We start from the raw sequence: 26,124 nt of genomic DNA, 5'->3' as shown, positions 1-26,124 counted from the left end.
AATAATAGTTGATAGAATATTGTATTACTTGCACATGTTGATATTTTGTGTTCCAAGCTGGATATTTGAAATATGTACAAATTCAGTAAAGTGCTTACAACAATCACGGTTAATTTTTATCAAAGCTTCATATGCAAAAAAAGCAGTACATGGCCAATATTTGAGCACTAAGTGCCTCTTTGTGGTTTTTTTTTTTTACTTGGTTATAAAAGTACCAGAAATATAATAACTGAAGACATAGTAAGTTACGTAAGATAACAAGAATTAAATAGAAAAATACAAGAACATTTCTCAGCAAGATAAGTACAGAACCTGCATTTGAATTGTATGTGTCAATAGTTTATCTTCACTTGACCCATGATCTTGATAAGTGGTTTATCATTTTGTTTTGCAAGATTAGTTGTGAAACACATTTCAAAGAGCAATAAAATAATAAAATTAAATGATAACAGGTGTTAACTGTACAAGCCTGAGGCTACTTAGCATAAATAATTACTATTTTCTGTCACAATCTGTAATCATTGTGGAAAAAAAGGGGTAATTTAAATTAATTTATTTTTTTGTGGTGGTTACAAGACTGGTCACAGGAACCAAGCCTATAAAATATTAAGGTTGAGAAAACAGCAGATCAAATACAGTTTTCGAGATAAAAAAACAACTTTTATATTAATTTAGAAGGTTCCAGAAGTTGTGTAAGTGGAATATGAAAATCACCTTGTACTCATTTGAATTAGAATATGGATCAAACTGACCAAGGTAAATTCAAAGAGAAATATTTGGTAGAAATACTTTGTTAAACATTTTAAATTTTTTTTTGTATTCAATATGTTTCCTAAAAGTGTACCAACTTTTGTAAATATATGTTAAGTAAACATGGAATTATGGAACACAGAGTAAACATTTATTCTGCAATATGGGTACAGTCCAATGGACCAACCCTGTCCACATAGGATTCCTTACTGTAGCAAATTACATCACAGAACTGGCCCCCAATTTTCTGATAGAATTCTCAAGTTTGGTGAGCATTTTAAAACATAAGAATATTCATCATGCATTTATCAACCCCTATGGATTCAAGTGTAACAGATTCCACGAGTCTGTTAAATAATTCTAATATTTCACATACCAATTCTTATAAAATAAATAATTTTATCTTTGTTTCCACATTATCTTAACATACTTGAGGTTCCACTGCTCCTTCAACCTAATCTCTGTACTCTTCATAAGCTTTCTCTGTATCTTGAAACATGTTCCATTAAACACAAAAAGATCCAAAGCATACATCTGTGATCACTCATTGTAGCACTGTACAAAATTAATGATGAACGTTTATTTTTAAAAGATAGATTGTGTGGTTTAGGAAAAATGGTACAGAAAAGCTACATTATAAAACAAACAAATATTGACAACTTGATAAGTAAAAACTTATTATTTTAAAGTAGGTGTTACAAACTTCTTCCCAAAAAATATGAAGTTTACTGTTTCATGTGACATGTATTGCAGACAACAAAAATAAATTCAATAATATTTTCAAAAATCATACTATTGTAAATCAAACAGTAAAAACCACAAATATTTTATTTAGTACTTTTATAGAAACTTAAAAAAAATTGATCAAACTGAGAAAGACTATTCAGGAAATAAAAATATAATCATATCACCTACCATTTCCTAACCTGTATATTTTAGATATGTGTACTATCTCTATACTTAGAAATACAAGTTATGATAATACTTAGGAGCAAGAAGAGACTTGCTGGTCCATCTAAGCTCTCTCAACCACTAAACTAAAACTTTTAAGGAAAAAACTCAAAACCAGCCTCATCATTCATACATTTATAAACCCTTCTCTTGAATTTACTGTTCACACTATATACAGAGACAAGCCCTTCCAAAGGCCACTCTACCCTGCTAGAAAAATAAAAATGTCTCAGTTGAAGATGATTTCTCCTTAGTTACCAAAATGTATATCTGTGCTCCTAGTCCTAACGTTCTCACCATTAAGTAGAAAAGAGATGATGCATCAACACTATCGATTCTTTTAACAATGTTAAACACCTCAATCAGATACCTTCTAGTTCTTCTATCAAGAGTAAACAGTTTCAGAGATCGTAGCTTCTCTCTGTATGACAGTCTTTCTATCCAAAACATCATCTCAGTAGCCTTCATCTAATCCCTTTCAAACAATTCAATGTCCTTCTTAAGTAAGGAGCACAAGCCTGAACATAACAATCCAGTCACCTATACAAACTCCCTGCATACTTCCTAGGTCACAGCAGCCTGTGTAATACAGAGGCCAACAGCAGTAATTGCCCATTCAAAAATCTCTAAACATTTTCCATGCAATCTTCCACTCTCAGGCCTCCAGCAGAAAATTAAACATATTCTTACCAGAGAACTGTAACTAAAGATAAAAGAATAAAACACAGCTACTTTATGTATACTGTCACAAATAAAAGAGCTTATTTTGAAAACTACCTTATTAAAGATTAATTTACTTAAATATATATCCTCCATTACTGCTGAAATAATCACAACAGGGTGTTTCAAAATTATATACAAACAACTCAGAAATTTATATCTCTGGAGACCTTAGAGGGTATTCAAAAGTACTCCCTTTGCAACCTATCCATTGTTCATGAAATTAATTGTCCAGATACTCCCACACAGCTGTATGATCATCTTAGACTGCATGCAGTATTCAAGGTACAAATAGCTTCAACTTTAAGTTCTTTATTATTCCAAAAACACTCATATGGCTCAATTGTATCTCTCATGAACAGTTCTGTTAACTTTCTTGGCCAGCAGTTCTTTGCATTCCTGACAGCTTCAATGTTTCTGCTACTTCTTAACACTCTTTTCCTTCCACATCTTCTCTTGTTGATATTCTGCACAGTTCCATGTTCCTCAGATTTTTCATGCAGATGAGTAATTGTTAGACATGTTGGTCCTTTTGTTCCATATTGTCTTTCCCCAGGCATGCTGAACTTCAGAGACATTTTCAAATTTCCAGTACCATTTTAGAATCGACTTTCTCTCACTGAAACTCAACTGCATGTTCTCCATCCTTTCTGTAGATATCTGTAAAAAATATTTAAAAAATTATGAAAACTGTGTATGTGGTTAATGAGACAAGATAAATTTCTAAAGTGTGTATACACAATTTTGAAACACCCTGTATTTGTTATCTTAATATTTCAGATACACTAATACTCCTTATAAATATTACCTTTCATAGCTAAATAATTTCTCAAATGCAAAGACACACACTCACACACATACTTAATTGTATCTGTATTTTCTAATTTATATTTGATGTACACAATTGTTAATCATGTCATTTATAGTATCTTATAATAAACAGTTACTTACAAATTCAATATTTCGTGTTTTATACTAAATTAAAAATTAATGCAAAATTTCTCAAACACTATACACCTTTATAAAATCTTAATACTTACAGCTTAATTATGTCAAAAACAGATCATGTAACATTACAGTAATAATTTTTTCCTGCTCAATTTAACAATTATTAATACAGTTCCTTTATCCAGCCACATTCACCTGTCAACATTTAAAGCTTTCCACATTAATCAAAAATATAATGTTATATATTATTAATTTTTAGTACTTACACAGATAGTCATCTACATCTGTTTCAAACAATTTAGTAACACTTTCTCTCCAGCCTCAGACACAACAAGTTCGGACTGATCAGTTAATCAATTCATCAACAAGTCTAAAGTAAGATAAAACAATATATATATATATATAATGAACAAAAAGAAGAATCCAAAAGTCTTTGTTAGTTACTAGAAGTTAGATTAAAACATTATACAATGTCTATGTTTAAAGTTCAGATTAATTCACACAGAATAATAATTAGATAGTAGTACTGGCCAACCATTTTTCTGAGGAATAGAAACTTTCAATGTCTCAAGATGGACAAAAGGACCAGACTGTGTTTAAAATTTACAAGTAATTTTTTTTGTAAGTATACTGTGTAAGTTATTGTAATCTGTATGGATGTAAAGATGTTTTACATGAACTTATTCAATTTTTAACAATGTTCCACACTTGATTCTTCCATTTTTGCTTTCTCTAAAAATTTTTCAGTTACAGATCTTTTGTTCATGATTTAATCACATGAATCCATACACTCAATGAAACTGGAAGAGTGGCACATTTGTTAGGGTAAAGGTAAATAATTTTTTGAACTTAAGATGAAAATATTCTACTTCATGGATAAATTGTTTCTTCAATATTACTTAGTGAAAAGTAAGCGTCATATATATGTAACACTGAAAATGTATTGCACAGAAATCCTCAAAGGAAAGTCAAATATTATTTTAAACCCCCTTTACAAATTCTGGAGATGTTAATAAAGCTGCAAGAAAAATTAACATAGCATTTGTTTCATTTAAAAACTTTTGGTATTAAAATGGAATTAAAATAATTATTACAAGTAGTAAAATGATGTGTAATTAACTTATCAAGTGATCTTTGATCAGGCCTTTATTTCTTTCTCTGGTATTTTAAGATATCATTCACTCACAAACTATTTCATAGTTAATGAAACTTATCCAAATTACAAATCTCTACCAATTCTATTCTTTTTTCTTTCTTCTTTTTGATTCTTGACATTTTGTACTTTCAAATTATTCTTTAAAAAATTAATTTTACACTGTCCTTAGACTATCTTATTCAAGATTCATCTGCTTTTGATATTCTTGTAATTCAATATTAAAACTGCTCCTTCTGTGTGAAATGGCCTTTCCTTATTCATTTCATTTCAGATTGAGGGAATTATAATGGCTCTATAGGCTTATGGTCTACTTTCATTTCAGCCTTTCATTAATGCTGATCTTTCCAAAAAGATAGTTTTGCTTCTGGTCTTTATTGTTCTGACTTAAAAGCAATTTATAATTCAAAACTCTCCTGATCAGGAATGGCTCACTCGTATTATTTACTTGTTCCTTTCTATACAAAACTTGTAAAGCTGAGCAGAATGATAATGTTTTTCCCCTGTACTCCCACCATCAATTTTACTATAAAGTACACACTCCGAGATGAGTTACAATTCTGAACTGTTATCAGAAATGAGCCACTATTGACAACACAATTGTCTCTTCATACACTTTAAATGGTATCTTCATATCAGATAGATATGCTACTTGCTACTCTTATTACACTGTGAAACAAAGATTATAGTTCATGACATATTTCTGGTGAATCATTGTACTAATTATCACATTACAACTGATTCACAACTTGTATGTACCACTGAATGACAATGTTTAGGTTTAGTATAAATATTTCTTTCATGTAGATCTATATCATTTTACTTGTTCAGTATTACTGTTTGTTTAGTACCTGGGTCTGTGATGATCTTACAGAAACTGAAGTTTTAAATACAAATAATGTGACATAAAAAAACAAATACAGTAACTATATATGTATTGTTTCTCAGTTTATGTATTATATATTCTTCTGGTATGAATAGGTTCTTAGTTTTAGTATGTTACCCATTGTATTATTACAGCATATGTACAATATACTGTTATAGAGTAGTGATCAATTTCATGAAACTTACTATGACTATTACTTTTGGTTCCAATTTTTACCATATACAGCATTTGTCACCTGACAATTTCTTCAGGACAGATCGTATGTCACAGCATGGCCAAAGCCCTCTAAAAACCAATGTTCCCTTTCCTAGTTACAGAAGGATGTTTCATTTATTCAATATGGAAATCCTAGCTATGCATTCATCTACAAGTAATATATGTAATATAAATTAATATTTCTAACATAAAAATACAGAACTTAAATCAGTGCTCATCTCCAGATGAACACATTCACATTCTTCCAATCATTGTATAGACAGCACATTCTCTATAAACAGTTATTTATCTAGGAACAGATATAACTAGTCTAACCAAACCACTAATTTGAATGCTAGTATTTCAAAATTAAATAAAGACATTTATGAGCTTCCACATAGAAATATGGATGTAGAAGATAAAGTACTGTTGTAAGCTCTATTTCATTTAAGATGGTTGTAATGATAAAAAAGTTTAATAAGATTAAAATGTTTTAAAGATTTAGGCATCAGATTATGAGATCAAGCAAAGCATCAAGAAGATTGCATGTGTAATTCGAGATAGAGTTGTTTCTAGCTGATATCATGAACCACTGTGTTTTTTGTTTCAGCAAATTCAAAAGACAACAATGAAGGTATCATTTTGTTTCCTGTTTTGTCAACATATGGTAGTTGAGCCAACTGAAATCCCTTTCATTTTCAAGAAAGAAGTTTTTACTTTAGCTTCTCTATGGTATGCTCCTACTTATATCAAACACATTGACTTCCTTAAGAAATTAGATTTACATTGTAAACGCCCTTAAAAGCAAGCAGAACATGAACATAATTAATCATATTCATCTTAATACATTATGCTATGCCTATTATATATTTAGCACTACTCTTTTCATCCATTCCCTAATGGATTTTAAAGAATTAAGATAAAAGTATAATAATAATAGTATTTCAACCACACTGTATTCATCACATCCACTGTCAACAATACATTTCATACAATCCTGAGCTACAACTGTTAATATACATAGGATACAATGAAAACAATAGTGATGTAAAAACGTTTTATATAGACAGTTCATTATAACTGCAATTGTTACAGTTTAACTGTCTTTAGAAGAAGGTAAATTAATTACGTTTGTCATAAGACATAATGTTAGGCTTATTATATATTTCTTAACACCATTTCTTGTAGATAAATGCATGTAAAGTTAAAATATCTTCACAGTACTTGACTGGAAAATAGCAATAACTATACAAAAAGTTGAATTTGCATTTACAACAGGAAGTGTGGACAATGTGTGAGATAGCAAATTCTGTGTATGATTATTAGTTGTGCTTTTCATTCATTATTTTCTTCTATTGCTTAGTTTATCTGTAAAAGTTTAGTTGTATTATAGTGCTAAATAACTTTCCACATAATCTTTTGTATTTTGATTAAATATGTGTTTATGATAAAACTGATATCAGATCCACTAGTGATGATATACAAGTACTATTAATATAGCAGAAGAGCATGTAAATTTAAAATCATGAGGTTTTACTCCTATGACCTGCTTCGTGAATACATAATACACTGCCAGAAGCTTTGCCAGAAAAGAGACTAACAAGATAAGCATTTTTGGTTTGCTCGCAACATTGTTATTGATATTGAAAAGTATTTTTTTAATATTGTATTTCCTGTATTTTTAGTACTGGCTTATTCTTTCTGGATCTTTTTCTCAATTTCATTATTTGAATAATATTGATATTATTAATATTAGTGATAAGTCCTGGCTGGGCACTTTATTAACTGTGTTTTGGTAAGTGTTGAAATTGTTATTGCTGAATAAATTGTTTTGTCACTGAACCATGATTGTAATGGCATGTTAATTTTTTAAAACTTTACAACTACACCACCAAGAAGTGAAGTATTCAGACCAGGTGTTCTCAGCAATAAATTTATATCGAGAAATGATGGCAGTAGAACCAAACACTGAGACACATCCTGAGGAATTATTGTTGGAAATGTTCTCATGAATTTGAAGAGTAAAGATAAAGTACAATATTTCAGCTGGGAAAGTGTGAAATCAGCTTTTGATAAAATTAAAAGTCGATATAGTGTCACTACTTGCTATATGATTCCATGAAGGCAGAATATGGTTGTACACCCTGCCACAAGAAAGGATAACTCCAAAGTTAAACACGTGTTAGGAAAAGCCATATGTTGTACTAAAAGGAATAAATTATGTGGTTTACAGAAACCAAAAAGGCACACAGTTCAGGAGCAAAGGTCATCCAGCATGAACATCTGTGAAAGTATGTCAGTACAATAATGGCCAAATGGATAACTTCAGAGAACATATGGGGGGGGAGGAGGGAGTAAATCTGCTAAGGAGCCCAGAATTCCTGTATGAATAAAAGAATACAGCCACCAGTGGATTGACTTGCCTATCTTCTCAGATAAAACACACCCCACTGTCATCAAGTGACAGTTAAGGACAATGGGTCATCCAACCTCTTTATATAATATATATTATGTCATATAATACCAATGACCATCCCAGTGACTAGAAATTGGGTGTGGTAAGAACTCCCTAACTCCACTAGTAGAATCTGAGAGAGTTATAGACACTGAGAAGCTCTGAGGAACAGTGTAATAAGTGAACCAAGTTTCCTTCATTTATAAAAGCAAACCAACCTTAATTTATTCTATCTGATAATCAGCAAGGATGGAAAGGATCCTCTTTAGCTTTACTCACGATAGTCCATGAGTAGCAGTAGCAGTCTAGCAGGAAATGGTAATACCACTTGGAGAGCTCCTAGATGGTCTTATAGAACACCTCATTTCTACAGAGCCTGTTGCAGCCAATAAGTATAGTGAAATTGGATGGATAAAAGTACATCTGCCTAGGCAAAACCTGCACAGAGTGAGATACAGTAAAAAAAAAAAAGAGGAAAATAAAGAAATACCTCCCCTCTTATAATCTATTAGATGTTGTCAAGACAGCCACAGTGGATAGTTAAGAACCCTCAGAATAATAAACTGCTAAACTTTGAAAATAATGTAAGAGAAGAGTATTGGTAGAAGTTCACATACCAACCCACCTGTTATCCTCCAGAGGGTAATTCAATCAGACAGCTAAAGATATAGAAATGTGATGAATCTGACAAAATTCAACTCACAGAAGTTTCCTCACCTGTAAAGAAAGTCCAAAATATGCAACATGGATCAATTTGCAAAGCAATCTCAAAAACGTAATCAGAACTAAATCCTGGGAAACTGAAGAATCTCAACAAATAAAGAGTCAATTTCTAGTACCTATAAGGGAGTTACTGTGAGCCACATAACACCTCAGGGCTCTAACAGGACATAAAAGATCTGGGTCTAATCAGTAAAAGAAGTGAAAAGCAGCTCAGATATAAACTAACAAGAAAGATTGTCTCCTTCCCTGACTGGCAGTGTCTTAGGAAGAAAAGAGCCATCAGGGTATGGTAAGAAAGAAAGAAATGAAGTGATAAAGTCCTGTGCAAATGTAATGCAAACAACTATGACCCAAAACATCCACGTGCCAGCAGTAACATAAAATACACTTGAATAAACATGGTGCACAAAGCTAGAGGTTTGAATGAATGTTGTGATAGAGCATTTAATAATAACATAATATCCCAGTTGACTAATGGAAAAGCCCATTTGGGAAGAAGGACTAAAAGGATCAAGAAAGGCAGACAACAAAGGAGATTCAAATACTTTTCAAAGTTTAAAATATTGAAAAGTAGTCAATAAAGTTGTCTTATATAAAGGGACAGTAAACAACTTTAAAAGTGAAACCTTGATGCCATTCAAAGTACTGCACAACTTCCACACACGAAGTTTAACTTGGGAATATCTGAATGTAGAATGCTGGATCAAGATTGCCTCAACAGAAGTGGCCAAAGAAGAAGTGGCATAGGGAGACACTCTTAAAGATACTATCGATAATGAAGGAAACCATGGTTGGGCCATAAAATATGCAGCTACTAACAGTACTCAACAAGAAGTGGATCGAGTCATAGCCAAAACTCTGTGTGACACACAAATTGGGGGAAAGACATAGAGGTGCAATCCCATCCAATCTTAACTGAATGCATCTATTGCCAAATCCCAAGGAAGAGGTACCAGGGATCAAAATTATTGTAGTTGATATTTCCAATGAGTTGTGAATGCATCAATAACTGGAGTCCTGAAATGAGAGCAAATCCACCAAAAAAACTCACAATGGAGCATCCATTTGGTCAGTAGAATTCAGATGGACTGAGACAGAAGATCTGCTATTAAATATGTCACCCCTGGAACATGACAAGCCAGAAGGCTGATATAATGGGAGTTAGCCTGGTAGAGAATATCAAAAGTTTGAAAATAAATGTCCTCAGAATGCAACATCTTGATAGGAAATGTTGGAATGAATCATAAAGATTTTCCCCTTCAATACATTTAGAACTTGAACCATTGACTGTTGGGCAACTAGAAGTTTTAGAATATCTACGTGAAAGGAAGATTCATCTTCCACCCATAGATCTGGGAATTCTTTACTGTCAATATACATCCCAGAAGTGAAGCATCTGTAAAGAGCTGAATCTTGGGATTAGAGGGCAATATAAGAATACTGACTGTAGTGGTGGCCCAATCCAACCACTACCTGAGATTTAAGATGTTGCTCCCCATTAAAGAAACTGGATGCTCCAGTGAATTGGAATTCATGATGCATTGATTATGAAGCAACAAATGAGGGACCACATATGTCCTCAACCCAAAGATATCTGAGATCAAAGGGTTGTTCATATCCCAAAAAGACAGAAAACCATCCACACAGTAGAAGAAGAGGATATGAGTGAGAGCCTGACTGTCCATTCCATAGCCTGGAACTGGATGGGAGTCAGTTGAGCCTAGCTGAGAAACATGTTGAAAAAAAAAAAGACACCCAGAAGGACAATACTTTGAGTAGCCAAGAAAATGGATTTCTTAGCTGTGATAAGAAAGCCAGCAATAATAGCTTTTGAAAGGACAATCTGAATGTGTTGTTCTATCAACTGACAAGACAATACTAGAAGTAACCAATTGTCTATATAATGGTGTGTGCACAGACTCTAAAAATGGAGGTGGCAAAAAAAAGCTCGTATGACTCTGTGAAAGACATATGGTTTTGATGCTAAGCCAAAGGGCAGAGTCTTGAACTGCAGAACCTGACTCTTGTACATGAAACTTAGATAGCAGCAGAATAGCTTTGTTCTGGCAACGTGGAGATATGAACTGGCAACTTCAAACTTGGTCATCTATAAACCTGGTGAAAAATGTTAATGTAGTTGAAAAAAAATTGGTTTGAATAAGAAAGATCATTGATTATCTGCCAATTTCCCACCTTCTTGGGTACAAAAAATAAATGTGTATAAAATTCCACAAGAACTGGATTGATTCACTATTCTACCCCCTTGTTCAATTGCTCTCTAATAACCTTATAATGAAGATTCACACTCCACAGATCTGTTGAAGGTAGAAATACCACAGGTTGGGAGGATAATGGAGGTGGAGAAGTTAACTCAATTATCAACTCCAACACCAGAACCTGTTTAAAGTGATTGCAGAATCCAGTCTACATCCATACATATCCAAAACAATAATCTAAATATACATCCCCATGGCAGTGATCAGACAAAGTATGCCATTCAGATAAATATGGGAGTCAAAGCACAGCTATTTCATCATGTAATTGAGCAGTAAATCTCTCAGCATCAACAAAAATATTAGGTAAAGGAGGAAATTAAACAGTCACACCTCAGACCTTTCAGTCATCAAGGAGTAGATTCAAAAACAACTGGAGAAAGCCCCAAAACCTTACAAACCTGACTGACGAACAGAAAAAATGAAGGAAAAGGTGAATGAGCCAAACTGGCCTCATGAGAAGCTGATGTAGTAAATAAAGGTGCTAAAGTAAGAGGAATCCAATTCTTCCTAGTCTTTCCTGAATCACTGAAAACTTCAAAACCCCCTGGAGAGACACTCCCATGCAATTAATCAGATCATATTATATCACAAAACATTTTAGATAATAATTAATAAAGTATACAGAAAGCCACTTGGCAATGCACAAATTGCAACCAAGTATGTTAACTATCTCACCACTTCTGTAGAGAAACCCGTATCTAAACACTTTGTCAAGAAATAGCAATAGAGGTAACTGAATGGAGTGCTTACGTACAGTACTAGGACAAAGGGTGCAATGATGTAGGTGGTGAGTATCAAGACAAATATTGACAAGTGAAACCGGGTGGGGTATGAAAGTCTGAAGCAAATATGAAAAAAATCAAACCATTGTTCAGCTGGGCAAGGTTGAAACCCCGACAGTCAAGTAATAGCTATATGTATCAGCAGAAGTGTGTGTGCTGTGGAAGAGGAAGTTCTCATGAGTCTTTGAGAAAAAAAAAAAATGTCTGTGGCTACTTCAACTGAAAAATGCTGAAATATGAAAGTTCACAATTAAAAAAATACATATTCTTTACACACATGCCAAATTGAGAACTGATGTAACTCTAGAGCATACAGGGAATCAGCTGCACTAGAAGGGTGTGTCATACTCCTACTAGTAGAAAGCTGTTATATGCTTATTTGCATGCTGCAGCACAGCTATCATAAGTGTAGGTGGGAATCTCAAGACTAGTGGCAATAAAGAAATTACTACACATATAGGGGGCAGTACAAATCAATAAAAGTTATTATGCAAGAGGAGGTAAAGCTTTATGTGAGAGGAAGTAAGATAGAGTATTCAAATTATGTTCAAAGGTAAAAATTGTAAACCAAGGAGAGACAGATTTAGGATTTGGAAAAATTAAAATTATCTGTAAATTATGCAGTCTATTTTTGAATATGATGGTTAACATTTAGAATAAAATAACCTAGAACAAAGTAAACACAATATCTTTAAAATAGTTCAAAAAAAGGCTTGCTTAATAGATGAGGAGTCAAGGATGGATATAGGCTAGTGGATGTTTGATTAAATGAATGGAAAAGCCATGACAGACCAAAAAAACCATTGCTGTTCCTCATTATTCATGTTACTATTAGTTACAAAGTCTGTTTTGTTTAAAAGAATCATCCTTGTACTTCAAATACCTCACTTGAAAGCATAAAACTTACAAATTCACAATTAATCTGTCATATTATATAAGCATAACCCAAATGTATAAAAAATATTTTTAAATTCATAAGCATTACATCAAAAGCACATGAGAACTTACCTAAAATAACAAGTGTTAGCCAACATATAAGATGAAGGTCTTTTGATAACCAACACTGCGGATCATTTACCACAGGATGAGAAATATACCAAAAAACAGCACTCATAAAATCAGATAAACTTTTTTCATTTTCAGACTTTGCTGAATGGAACTAAACAATGATTAACTCCATATTCTCTGGAAATCTCAATTTTATATTGTGCAGTGTAAATCAGGAAAGATGTGATACAACAATACGTGAATAAATCCAGTACAACAACTTTTCTATTTAAAATGTAAATAGATGTAAATCAGGAAAGATGTGATACAACAATAAGTGAAGAAATCCAGTACAACAACTTTTCTATTTAAATTTTTGGAGAGTTATAGGGATTGTTATACATTCAGCCAGTTCCAAAGCTACAGAAAAATATCCAAAGTTTTAAAATACCATCTTTTTATCATAGTACGTTTATACAGGAGTATGAAATGAAGAATCTTGCAAATATTTTAAAGGTTACTAAAGAAGCTGTCAGTATCTTTACTATAATCAAAATTTTGTTGCCGCAAATACTATCAAGCAATGCTATAACATCATTAAATCATTTTGCATTTATTTCAACCATTTACAAACTTAAAATATCTTATACCATAAAAGAAAGTCAATATAGATTGACAAGATTTTGTCTAACTTTTCTGTTACCTTTTTTCAAACAAAATAGTTACCTGGATGATGAAAAACAAAAGTATTTGCTACAAAGATATCTGTGAAAACTACTTAGCTGAACTCTTTAAGTCGTGATTGGACAGGCAAGAGTGAAAGAACGCGACCAATGATGTACAAACAAGTACTAGGTGATAAGAAGTATTTGATAAGAGTGATGTAATTGGCAGGATCATCAACTGGTGCAGCACTGCTGATAACATGATGTTTCTATGTACAACCATAAAATAAAGAAAAAAAGTGACCATGCTGATAAACAACTGCATTCCTCTAAAATGTTGAAACATACTATTAATCTTCCTATTTTAATCTAGTTTTTGTGTTTTAAATAATATTAAAATTCTCCATTTCATATGATAGCCATCATATGGAAGGTTCCATTTGCACATTTTGAAAAAACATTTTTCAAAAAAAAAAAGGCACAAATTTTCTTAAATAAAATGCTAATACAAACTAGAGATGACCATACAACTGTTATTTAGTTCCTTTGTCAAATGTACAGTTATCCCACACTCATGTTTCAGAATTAAATAATGGAAGCATTTTTACTGTCATCAATTTGGGTAATACAGCTTAAAAAAATATTTTGTTTACTATAACACAGCATTCAAAAATAAGTTAAATAGATGATTTTTTTTGTTTTTATAAACTATTTTTCAATGTAATATATTAACAAGTATTAAAACTTTCCTACACTGAAAATACATTTCCAATAGATTCTTACCTTCACTCATAGAATAGTTTGTTTTTTTCAACTTGTACAACCTTCTATATGCAAATATTTTTGTTTGGCATTAGCCTTGATACTTCCACCTGACCACACATTTTCACATAAAGCAACTACTATATAGCATGCAACAACCTTCCACCAACAGGAGTGTAGTACAACTCTTAACACAGCTAACCTCTCTCTGTGCCACTCAAATCCATTTCCAGATTGAACAAAAGAAAATACATCAAAAGTAGAAAAGTGGGAAGTGTGAGAGGAAATGAAAAATTTCGGTGTAGAAAAATGTTAAATTCTGATATGATATCTTACTCTTGCTCACAAAATAGCTAGAATCTCGTACTGACCTAGTGGAGGAACCAGTCTAACAGTACCTAGATGAGTTCCCTTCAGAAAGCACTCAAAGGAAGCCCATAGGGTTTGTGAATAGAACATAAAAGACACACCTGGGGAAGAGCACACAACCTCTGAGCCAGAAATTCCCTTCACCCACAAAAATAGTGTGATGCACTAAGGGAAAAATCATCTTAGGGATCCCAGAAATAACAAAGACTCCCCTTATATGGAATGGCTATATCACTGTGGAATGTAAGGGGGAGTTCAATCTCAACCAACACCAGCACTACTGTGATAAGAATATCTGATCCACTGTAGAAGAGTGTCCTCTACTGTTCACCTCAGACAGGAACTGCAAGATCTTCCATTCTAAAGACCTACATCATCATACGGGTGTGTCAAACACAACCAACAGCAGTACCCCAAGGAACTAATTGACATCAAGACAATGACAGGAATGTAGACAACAATGTAGTGGTTCAACTCCAGTCCAGAAATACTCAGCATTGGGAATGAATCATCCAGTCCACAGTTGGAGGAGGGTACCTGAGCCACTTGCATGTGAGGACATATTTGGTTGATCCAGCTCCAAACAACATTAGTACACCCTGAGAACTAACATCCTGGCAATGGTAGGAAGAAGAGTGCTCAAATGGAATGAACTGCAATTTGGCAGAAATTGTACAATCCATAATCTGGAATAATACTTCAGGTCTACTGTAAAAACATCTATACACTATTGACACTAGCAGAATACTACTGCCTTATTCTCGAGTGAATGGATTTGAGCATGTTCAGGAGGAAGCCTTCATGATCCACCACCCCAGTAATTAGGTGAGAAATAAGGACTCCCACACTTCACTGGAATAAGGGAAGAAAAAAATGGGATGACAAGTCTGGAAGAACACAGTACCAAAACAAAAAGTTCAACTGGTGACTACAACCATACTTTGAAAAGCTAATCATTAGTGATTGAGTCAAAAGAAGTAGTGGCAGGGATGGGCAACATTCTCCTTCTACTTTACTCATGTTAGCCCATCAGTGTACTAGATGAGAAGTAGGGGAAGGTACATCCCATCTGACAGGGGACCAAACAAAAGCCACAGGTGAAGATAAATTATTAGAAGAGAAAAATGTAACCCACCTGAGTGAGGATGTCTGAGGTGGCATCAGTAGAAGCATGCACAGAAGTATAAATCACAACTTGAGTGGTCAAAGTTGTGCCTCAGATATGATGCGATATGGAGTGGAATGGATGATGGAAAGGATAAGTGGAAGAAGATAGATTGGGGTAAAGGTATAAAGGGAAAGGAAACCCAATCTTGACTAAGAGCATCAACAACTACAGCCAAAGCATATAAAATTGGAAATCAAAACCTTGGAAGTTTGGAGTGCAATTGGGTGGCAAATGCATCCAGTTCAGGTGCACTCCATCAAAATACACCCAATCAAACATCTGTGTCTCAAGGGACCACTCTGAGGAGAGAATCTTGTTAGGGCACAATAAATGAGCCATAACCAGATTCATAGCACCCAATATATGATATGCTAACAAGTAAATGTCATGGTCATAAGCCTAAAACCAGAGGTTCAACATGCAGAAAGAAAGAGACCTTGACCAAGTTCTCCCATCCCAAGAGAAGGATGATACAGCAAATGAGTTGTTAGAATGAAACTCAACTGATTGGGATCTGAAGAGAAGTAAGGAAATGAACCAAATCCTCAAAGTAGGTAAATAATTCCAAGAAATGACTCACTGATAGACAAATGGCCCCCAAACGCCTTCATATCCAGATATACACTCCAACCTGAATAAAAATATTTATTGAAGAGGTGCACCACCAGACTAAATGAAGAGGAACATTAACTTCACAGTTGTCTCTGTCCAGCCATTTAGCAAAGTCCCAATGAAGTGAAAGAGGGAGATGACAAGAGGCATTTCAGAGATGCCAACTATTTCAAATGACTGAACATAATGATTGTAGACAGAGCCCTTTCACAGGTTTAGTCTTTTTAGATTTGCCAGAAACCAGACAATCTGGTGAATAAGGCCTCTTTTTTTCCATCTTGTGAACAATCGCAGTGGTGTTTCTATGCCACTTAGAAAACGAAAAATACCCATCTATGCGAGTACTGATTGGCTGACAAGCACTGATGATGTAACTATGGATTCCCCCACATACCCAGTATGGAGAAGCACTGCACTCAAACTATTGGTAGACGTCATAGATACAAATATTTTTTATTAATTCAAGCACAAATGTGATTATCGCAAGTAGCCATTTGGACTATGTCTTTTATTTATTATCAAACTTTATTTGTATCTCACTAGAAATGATCTTTTCACCCACTTCAAGCCATGGGGGAACAAGTTATCACTTATTGTATAGGCCTATATAATATATAATAATTTGGGAGTTGCAACAAGTCGTAATATTCATCTGTATGTGTGTATAGCCGTAATGTATACACCAAAATCATAATGATTACGCTCAAATCGTAATGGTTGGTATCTCTGGCATTTAAGAGATCCTGAACAAGATTCTACTGATCAACATCCTGAAAATACTGTATGCGAGCTTGACCAAGGGGAATTGGGGCCTCCAAGTAAACCTATGTCCCCAAAAGGAACAGAGCCTCTAGTGAGATAAGGAAAGGAGAGAATGAAATGTTCTGAACAAGAAGTTCCATAAATTGAATAAGTTTTCTATTCAAATTTCAGCTGGGCCTATCCCTTGAGAGAGGGAGGAGAACTTATCTACCCCAACCAGCAGGTTCTTGTGATACAAAAAAACAAAAGTTCTAAAATTGACAAGTTCTCCCCCTGATCTTATGATAAATACAAAAATGTATCTGTATGTCAAATTCTAGGTTATTTCATGCAAGTTTGACCCCTTCACAGATCACTTAAAGGTCAACACAGACTGTCTCATGCAAAAAAAATATACATAATAGTGGTGCAGATATGTAAATATGATATAACGATGTAAAACATCAATGAATGAAATAAAAATGAGTATAAGTAAACTTAAAAAGTAAATAAAAATAAAAAGGTGAAAAGTAATTAACAGTCAAAATACAGTCATTGGATCATCACATAAAATAAATATTCATTACAAGTCAGTCTATGTATGTCATGTCAAGCTAAGCTACATAATACTAAATCAAGTTACCTCACATTACAGGAGCATGTGAGTTCTAATCAGGTAATATTAAGTTGTATCAGGTCAAGCATATCATGTCATGCCAATCTGTTTTAAGAACTCATGTCTGTGACTATACAGGAGATATTTAAATAAACATTACAAACTTTATTTCTTCTTTTCTGGTGCAGTCATGGCTAAAGCAATAGCAGGATGATCAACTACAAACTCAGTTCTACATTCTTTCCTTTTTTTTCAAATCATTATCCATTACTGAAAGACAGTTAAGCAAGATGTTATGAAAGCAGTCATTTGAATAGTGCAGACATTTCAACTACATCCATATGAAGTGATCATTCCATTGTCAAACTCATAAAACTAATCAGCAGCAACTGAAACCTATGAAAAAAAAAACAGGTGACATTTTCTTAGACATGGAAATGCCTTCCTGAATTTTTTAACTTTACTTTTTGATATTGCCCATAAAAAGGCCATTCATATGATTAAGTATTACACTTGCAGAACAAAAGCTATTATCACAGAAGACAGGATCTTTTGGAAGACCAGTGAAATTCATGACAAATGGAACTAAAGTCACTAGATAGAAAATACTACCAGAAGTTGCTAAGAAAGCACCAGTCACCAGTTTTCTGGAGGACTCCAAACAAATGGTAACAACAACCTGGTTTAAAATAACTTCCCTGTTCTATACCACCCTAGTGAAGAAGATCCAGAACTGTCTCAAAAAAAAAAAGGAATCCTGAAGAGTGGGAATGATATGAAATGAGAGGACAGGTAAGAATGGGAACTGAAACAAACTATGTAACTGTGAACTGAACATGCAGAACCAAAAGATCTGTGGTGAAGGATTCCCAAGCCATGGCAAAGCAGAAGATCCTGGACACACAGTCACTGGGATCACCAGGAGCACTGTGAAATTTGAAAACCTGAAGAGCAGGTACTGGTAAAAGATATGAAAGAGTGGATGAGACGCAGACAGAGGTGCAGGATGATAGAGAGACAAATAGAAATCCAATGAGGAAAGAGAGGCGTGCAAAAGCACAGACTTGACTCTAGCTACCAAAAGTATCGAAAAGACTCCCAAAACCATCTTGCTTTAAAAAGGGAGTCATGCACAAATTCCCTAAAGAGGTTAAGGTAAATGTACACTAGATAAAAAGGTATTCCAGCTCATGGCTCCCAACAACAGGGGAACCATGTGGGTAAGGAAATGGCATAATGTGACAACCACACAAGCATGGAAAAACAATCAGAATACAAGTCACCACCAAAAACTTCTCATGGAAACAATGCAAGAGCCTCAGACAGAAGTTGAATTAAGAAAAGGGAAATAATAATTGCAGATACTGAGATGCACATAAAAAAACTGGGGTTTGGAAAACTTACTGAAGTAGTGAAATTAGAACCACACAGAAACAAAAGCAATTTTTTCTAATGGGACTCCAAAGAAGGAAGAGCAAACATATTGCAAACTACAGCAGAAACTACTATACAGTATAGGAGCAGAAGCATACTGACCCCAGAATGTAATCAGTATGCAAACATAATGTCACAAATTCCAATATCTGGTGAGGTGGGGGAGAACAGTGTTTTGCAGCACAATAACAATAGAATGATGTATGTTCAGGCTATTATTATGGCAACTACATTATTTTTCAGACCGAACTTTAAAACTGTTTACACAGCAATATTAAACTAAGCACAGGCAACTCATTTTAAACTTACACCTATGTTACAATGCCACTGTGAATATGATCGCAAGAAATCAAGTTTGTAACTTTTATTTTTATTATACTTGGATGTCTCAAAAGATCCTTGAATTAAGTATGCCATATTTTTATCCTCTACTTTTACCACTTTCATCACTAGAAAAAAAAAGGAAGATCTACCAGAATCTCAAAAATCTCAATTCCATCTAACTACTAGTTTTAAAAAAAAATTCAAAGGTTTCAACTTGTTTTTAGAGAGCATAATCATACTCAGTATCTTTTACATCCAATAAAAATTAAAGAATGAGAACCTTACAATTATAAATAGGCATTTTATCTTTGCTTTTAAAGGGAAATTAAAATCAGCCTTTCCCGTTCCCCAATGTAACAAAAAGATCTTGCATGCAAACCATAACTAAACACTTTACATTATTTATGAACAAACCAAATTTGTGTTGATTTAAAATGGCAATTCTTGCTCCATTCATAGTTGTATAATGGATCTCATTATTCTAATGACAACATTTTTTGTTTCATGATTTGAAGTACCGCAGTAATACAAAGCATCTGATATGCTTAAAACTTTTACAAAGTTTTGACAAGTGAGTTCTCAAATAATTCCCTTTTTTTTGTTGGAAAATATACTAGATAAGTAAACTGACTGTTGGGTGAGTGATTGAATGTTGTTCCTGGTGGAGAAAAGTCACAAAAGTTTAATATTACAAGTGTTTCAAGTTAGTACCATTGAATTTTCTCATTTTCATTAATGATACTGATAACAGAATAGCCAGCAAATTATATAAATTTGCAATTCATACAGTTGTAAACTAAGGTTTTAATGTTTGAGTTTAAAAGTTTGCTGTAGGAAGCATGTAATTACACTAACCTTAAGATCAGGAAAGTTAAACATCAGAAAGGCTAAACAATACATTCAAATAAGCATGTATATCATTGTCTCCACACCTGAGTCGATTTGGTGTCAGAAACGACATTTGGTGTCAGACATGAATTAAAGCCTATTCCACTGTTTAGTTACTCTGTCAGTTACTTGTTCATCTATCAAAGCTAATTAAAATAGGTATACATACCATAACATTAATATATCTACTGAAACAGTGTTTGTGAAATTTGGCCAACATTAGTTTCTGAGTTAATGTTGAAATATGTACTTATCAAATTAGCTCCACAACTTACAATTGAACATGACTATAGCACACATTTAATAAATTATTAGAGAAATAAATTAATCTATCATTATAAATGATTACATGGACGGACTGAACTTGGCCTTAGAAGTTTTCATTTCATTAAATTATAAGTGATCCACCCAATAATAGAACACGCAACAATAACTTTAATTAATCACGTTTGTGTTTTCTTACATCAAAGCCACATCGGGCTATCTGCTGAGCCCACCGAAGGGAATCGAACCCCTGATTTTAGCGCAGTAAATCTGCAGACTTACCACTTCCCCCACCTAGCGTAATTCAAGTAGCAGTTACAAAGTGATTCTGGGATTAATTTCAGTTATTTTCATACTATAATGCTTTAAAAAATTAAAAAGAATTGAAGAAAAATTTATTTTGTAATTTTAAATATGAATAGACATTTTTTTCTGTTATTAAATATTATTATAAACATAAAGTAAAAAACGTTATTTACCACATCAAATAGAAACAAGCAGAAATAAGACATTTGAATTCTAGTAGACATCGATATTTATAAAAATATTATTTTTCAATAGAAGAAGAATATACACGAAACCTCACAAACTTACAAAGATAAATAATTTTATTTTAAATGATAACAGTGTTCACAATCCGTGTGAAAATATTTTCTATAATTAAATTATATAGTGCAAAAATATTCTTACATGTTGTCACTCAATAGATAACAGCCGTAAGAATATCATGAAGAAAATTTTGATTTTGAAACCTTCTTGATGGTAAAGGAGTTAAAGCAAATGTTCAGGAGTCATGCTCTAAGAATTTCGTTCCTGAAATACGCAAAAGATGTGTATGTATGTGTGTTTTCTTGTAGCAAAGCCACATTTGGCTATCTGCTGAAACCGCCAAGAGAATTCGAACCGCTAATTGTAGCGTTGTAAATCTGTAGACTTACCGCTGTACCAGGTTGGAACTACGCAAAGGGAGTAGCAAGTCTTGTGTTATGTGTTATATCTGTAACTGGCAAATCTTTACATAGTGCAAATTAATATCTTCTCTATTTTTCTAATGATTATTTGTAAAGGCCCCACAAAGCATTTTGTCAAAGTTATGCATTGGAAAGCTTGAATTTTTTGCAAAAGGTTAACTTTTTTTTTCATTTGGCAAGTAAAATTTTTTCCTTATGTCGATTTTATTCAGTGACAGTGTTAAGACTTCAAGCCTTAACAATATTCGGTCCAAGCTCAGAAGTAAATATCGGAAAATACTTTCTCACTTTGAGTTGAAATTAATAAGAAATAGGGTTAAATAGAAGATGATGAAAAAAAAACATTTTTTTCATCATCTTCTATTTAACCCTATAAGATTTTGTTGTCTTATAACTCTGAATCGTAATAAATGCTACACATCTGTTTTTTGTTTGTTTTACACAAAAAATATTACAAAATATTCGTTTGTTTGTTTTTGAATTTCGCACAAAGCTACTCGAGGGCTATCTGTGCTAGCCGTCCCTAATTTAACAATGTAAGACTAGAGGGAAGGCAGCTAGTCATCACCACCCACCGCCAACTCTTGGATTAATCTTTTACCAACGAATAGTGTGATTGACCGACATTATAACGCCCCCACGGTTGGGAGGGCGAGCATGTTTAGCGCGACGGGGATGCGAACTCGCGACCCTCAGATTACGAGTCACACGCCTTAACGCGCTTGGCCATGCCGGCCTGAAATATTCGTAACACAGTATACAGAAATTGCATTTCGTTATTTACGTGATGAGCTTCAGCTACTTTTCAATGCTTTATTCAGTTCGTACAACTCATACTAGATAGGCTGTGTTTAATACGTATGGAAGAGGATTTCAATAAATGCAGTAAATTACTGTTTCTCTGAAAACTGTGACGAAATCTTGGAGCGACAATGATGTGTGCGGTTGTTGAGGGATTTTGCAATTTCGTCGTTTCTAAAAGAGCGCGTTACTCATTATAATTTGTCTCAAACGAGTCTCCGATTTATTATGTTACGTACATTACGAATTACAATTGAATGTGAATTTAGAAGTTAATTGAATATCAATATATATCAAATGTATGATATTTGCCAAAAACGTAATACTGTTTCTTTCTTAACACAAATATATTTGAACCCACAAACAACAATACAATTTATAATGACGGTTATTACAAATAATTATTTATATATAAAAATGTTTCAAACTCACAAACAATGTTTAGTCTTTTATCTGCTCTGGAACTGAATATTTTATCGACGGTCCAGGTCCATACACATATGTTCATACAAAGATACGCTTCACTTGACAAGCATGCTAGCTAGTTTTATTCTTCACCTGTGAGTTGTTCCTGCTGAAGTTATGCGGTGGCTTCGTAGATATGCTAACCTTCCGAAATTAACCTTCTGACGCTTAACGGTTCGTAATGTTCAAAAGCCATAAACGTTCATAGTCAGATATCTGTAGTTTTCCTATTGATAAGCGTGTGTCACAAGTACACTGCTGGCCAAAATCTTAAGGCCAATGAACATAAAGAAAATAATATGCATTTTGCGTTGTTAGACTCAACCACTTATTTAAGTAGAGCTTCCAAAGATTAAAATAAGAAAAGGAAAAAAACAATTTGCATTTAATAGGAAAAATGTGAACACTATGAAATTATCCTAAATACTAGTTGGTCAAAAGTTTAAGACCATACTGAAACAAAGCGTAAATCGGTAAACATGTGAAGAAATTTAGTCACTTGTCTTCAAGCATTAGCTTTGTTAACATCTCCCACTGACATCTCCTGTGTTACATTGGGTAAAAACATAGCAAAGGCAAAAAGTTGACAGAGTTTCAACGTGGCAGAATTGTCGAGCTGCAAAAGCAATATCTCTCTCAACGTGCCATTGCTGGTGAGATTGAGCGTAGTAAGACTGCTGTTGCAAATATCTTAAAAGACCCTGAGGAATACGGAACGAGAATTTCAAGTGGTCAGTCCAAGAAAATTTCGCCGGCGTTAGGCGGGAGGATTCTACGGGTTGTCCGGCAAGACACCAGCCGATTGTCGAACCAGATTAAGGCTTTTACGGACGCAAAATGCAGCTCAAGAACAATAAGACAGCATCTTCGAGAGAAAGGCTTTAAAATCCGTAAACGTCTTCAAAGGCCATGCCTCATTCCACATCACGAAACAGCTCAGTTAAACTTTGCTGAGAAGTACCAAACATAAGACATAGAAAAGAGGACGAAGGTTTTGTTCTCTGATGAGAAAAAATTTAACCTGGATGGTTTAGATGGCTTTCTACGTTTTGTGATAGCTACCTTTTATACACATTAAGCGAAATTCTCGAAAACTTCTATTGGTCCAGCAATACGCCAGTGTTTTCACTCTTGATTATTACACTCGAGAATGCTATACAAATTCAGAGAATAAGTTAGACTTGTGCAATACACATTTACGTAACATGCACTGAAACAATCGTAGATATTAAAATAAATGCACAACAAAAAATGCGTAACAAACGCTCGTCTTTTTAGACTCGAAATGAGCACATTATTTTTCCTGACGACCTGGTTGTCAGGACGCTCGATTCGTAATCTCCAGCTTGTGAGTTCGAATTCCCGTCACACCAATTATGCTCACCCTTTCAGCCATGGGTTGTTAGAAAGGTACGGTCAATTCCAGAGTAGCTCAAGAGTAGGAGGTGGGTTGTAATGACAAGCAACCTTCTCTCTAATCTTACACCGCTAAATTAGGGGCAGATAGCCTTAATGTAGCTTTGCGCGAAATTTAAAAAAACAAGCAAACAAAGGCAACAGGTAATATTATAAATGTTTTTTTTACACTTTCAGTAAGATTGATAAAGAGAATTATTTGGCCTTCTACTCTCCAGTTTTTTACTTATTGACTTTTAACCAGTTATGAAAAGATTTTATAGAATAGGTTAGATATTACATGCGTGAATGTGGTAAATACGTTTTAATCAGAAATAAATTTAACATATTTTCAAGTATAAAAATGTAAAATAGTATGCTATATGTTTTCTTATGATTTCCAATACGCATAATTTCTTTTGGAACCTAATAAATACTATACCACTTAACTCAAACAAACAAACCATTATTACTAACGAAGTAGGCTGTTCACAACAGCGATGTATGGGTTTTCATTCTCTATAGTTAAAGCTAAAGGGTGATTTATTGCTAATAGTAAGAGTACAATTCTATATAGCTTAAACATTCTATCACTTGTTTTCCAGGGTGCCTCTACAAACATTCTCAAACTATCTCTTACTGCAGCAGTATCACTATGTACAGAGGCCACAGACCGCAAGAGCGGAGGTACTTTTCTTTCAATTTTATTAAAACTCTTTTGCCTGGAGAAAGAAAGTATTAACTTAGCTTCTACTGCCGGCACATGCAGTGCTTGAACTAACTAAGCTAACTCAATCCGTACCGTAGTCTTATAGTAAAAAATAGGCCTGGCATGGCCAAGCGCGTAAGGCGTGCAACTCGTAATCCGAGGGTCGTGGGTTCGCGCCCGCGTCGCGCTAAATATGCTCGCCCTCCCAGCCGTGGGGGCGTATAATGTGACGGTCAATCCCACTATTCGTTGGTAAAAGAGTAGCCCAAGAGTTGGCGGTGGGTGGTGATGACTAGCTGCCTTCCCTCTAGTCTTACACTGCTAAATTAGGGACGGCTAGCACAGATAGCCCTCGAGTAGCTTTGTGCGAAATTCCCAAACAAACAAACAAACAAACAGTAAAAAATAATTGTTGCAAATTATTCTTAATCCTAGTGTTGAAAACTAGCATTCCCGCTCCTGCTTCATAAAATTAGGTTTGTTCTACTCAAGTTTATATATTAATGTGTTAGTGATATTTAATAGTACTCTCGATACTTTCCTAATTTATTTGTTATGAAATTTCATTGTCTGAATTCAGAATATATTACTATTCGCGTGTTTATCTATCAAATGAACCTTTCATCTGGATATTTGTCTCTGACCATCTACTTTCTAATTTAATTCATATAAACCGTTTGTGGTCGCTGTTCCAAATACAATTTTTTTAAGACGCTTTAACCTGCATTTATCAAACCACGTTTTCGTTAGTTTCGACCCGATATGAATAAGATATATTTAATGCTTTTTTTTTTCTAGCAATAAATTACGTATCTCATCATGATACTGTCAACACTAGCGAAGCTTTTTTCTGATTTTAAGATAGTTGTTCCTTGACTATCACATGATATGACTTCGTATTACCATGTAATATAATCTACCATGTAAATTACTTTTATATAAGCTATTATCTCCTTTATAGGTAGCATACATACATCTCTACTATGAATATCCCCGTCATGCCAAACGTGCTCGTCCTTTCAGCAGTGCGGGCGTTATAACGTGACGGTCAAACCCACTATTCGTTGGTAAAAGAGTAGTCAAAGACTTGGCGGTCGGTGGTGGTGACTAACTG

The 26,124-nt window shown here is 34.0% G+C and overlaps 1 long non-coding RNA gene across 10 annotated transcripts in view; it reads right to left on the bottom strand.

The window, feature by feature from the left end:
* Window positions 1-23,949, bottom strand: part of LOC143225162 (uncharacterized) — a 47,222-nt gene extending 23,273 nt beyond the window's left edge. Inside the window, exons 1-5 of one of the 10 annotated variants that reach the window (XR_013013651.1) lie at window positions 22,874-23,949; window positions 13,530-13,760; window positions 5,594-5,772; window positions 3,636-3,739; window positions 888-3,081 (exon numbers count right to left, since the gene is read on the bottom strand). This is a non-coding gene — a long non-coding RNA (uncharacterized LOC143225162). Of the gene's footprint in view, window positions 1-887; window positions 3,082-3,635; window positions 3,740-5,593; window positions 5,773-13,529; window positions 13,761-20,868; window positions 20,954-22,873 lie in introns of those variants that run through there. The other 9 variants (XR_013013649.1, XR_013013653.1, XR_013013652.1 and 6 more) reach the window with 9 other exon arrangements.
* Window positions 23,950-26,124: the final 2,175 nt, after the last annotated feature.

The sequence above is a fragment of the Tachypleus tridentatus genome, chromosome 9 (assembly GCF_004210375.1).
Source record: "Tachypleus tridentatus isolate NWPU-2018 chromosome 9, ASM421037v1, whole genome shotgun sequence".
Taxonomy (NCBI): Eukaryota; Metazoa; Arthropoda; class Merostomata; order Xiphosura; family Limulidae; genus Tachypleus; species Tachypleus tridentatus.
The sequence above is the reverse complement of the archived record's forward strand: the minus strand, read 5'-3'. Positions and strand labels throughout refer to the sequence as shown.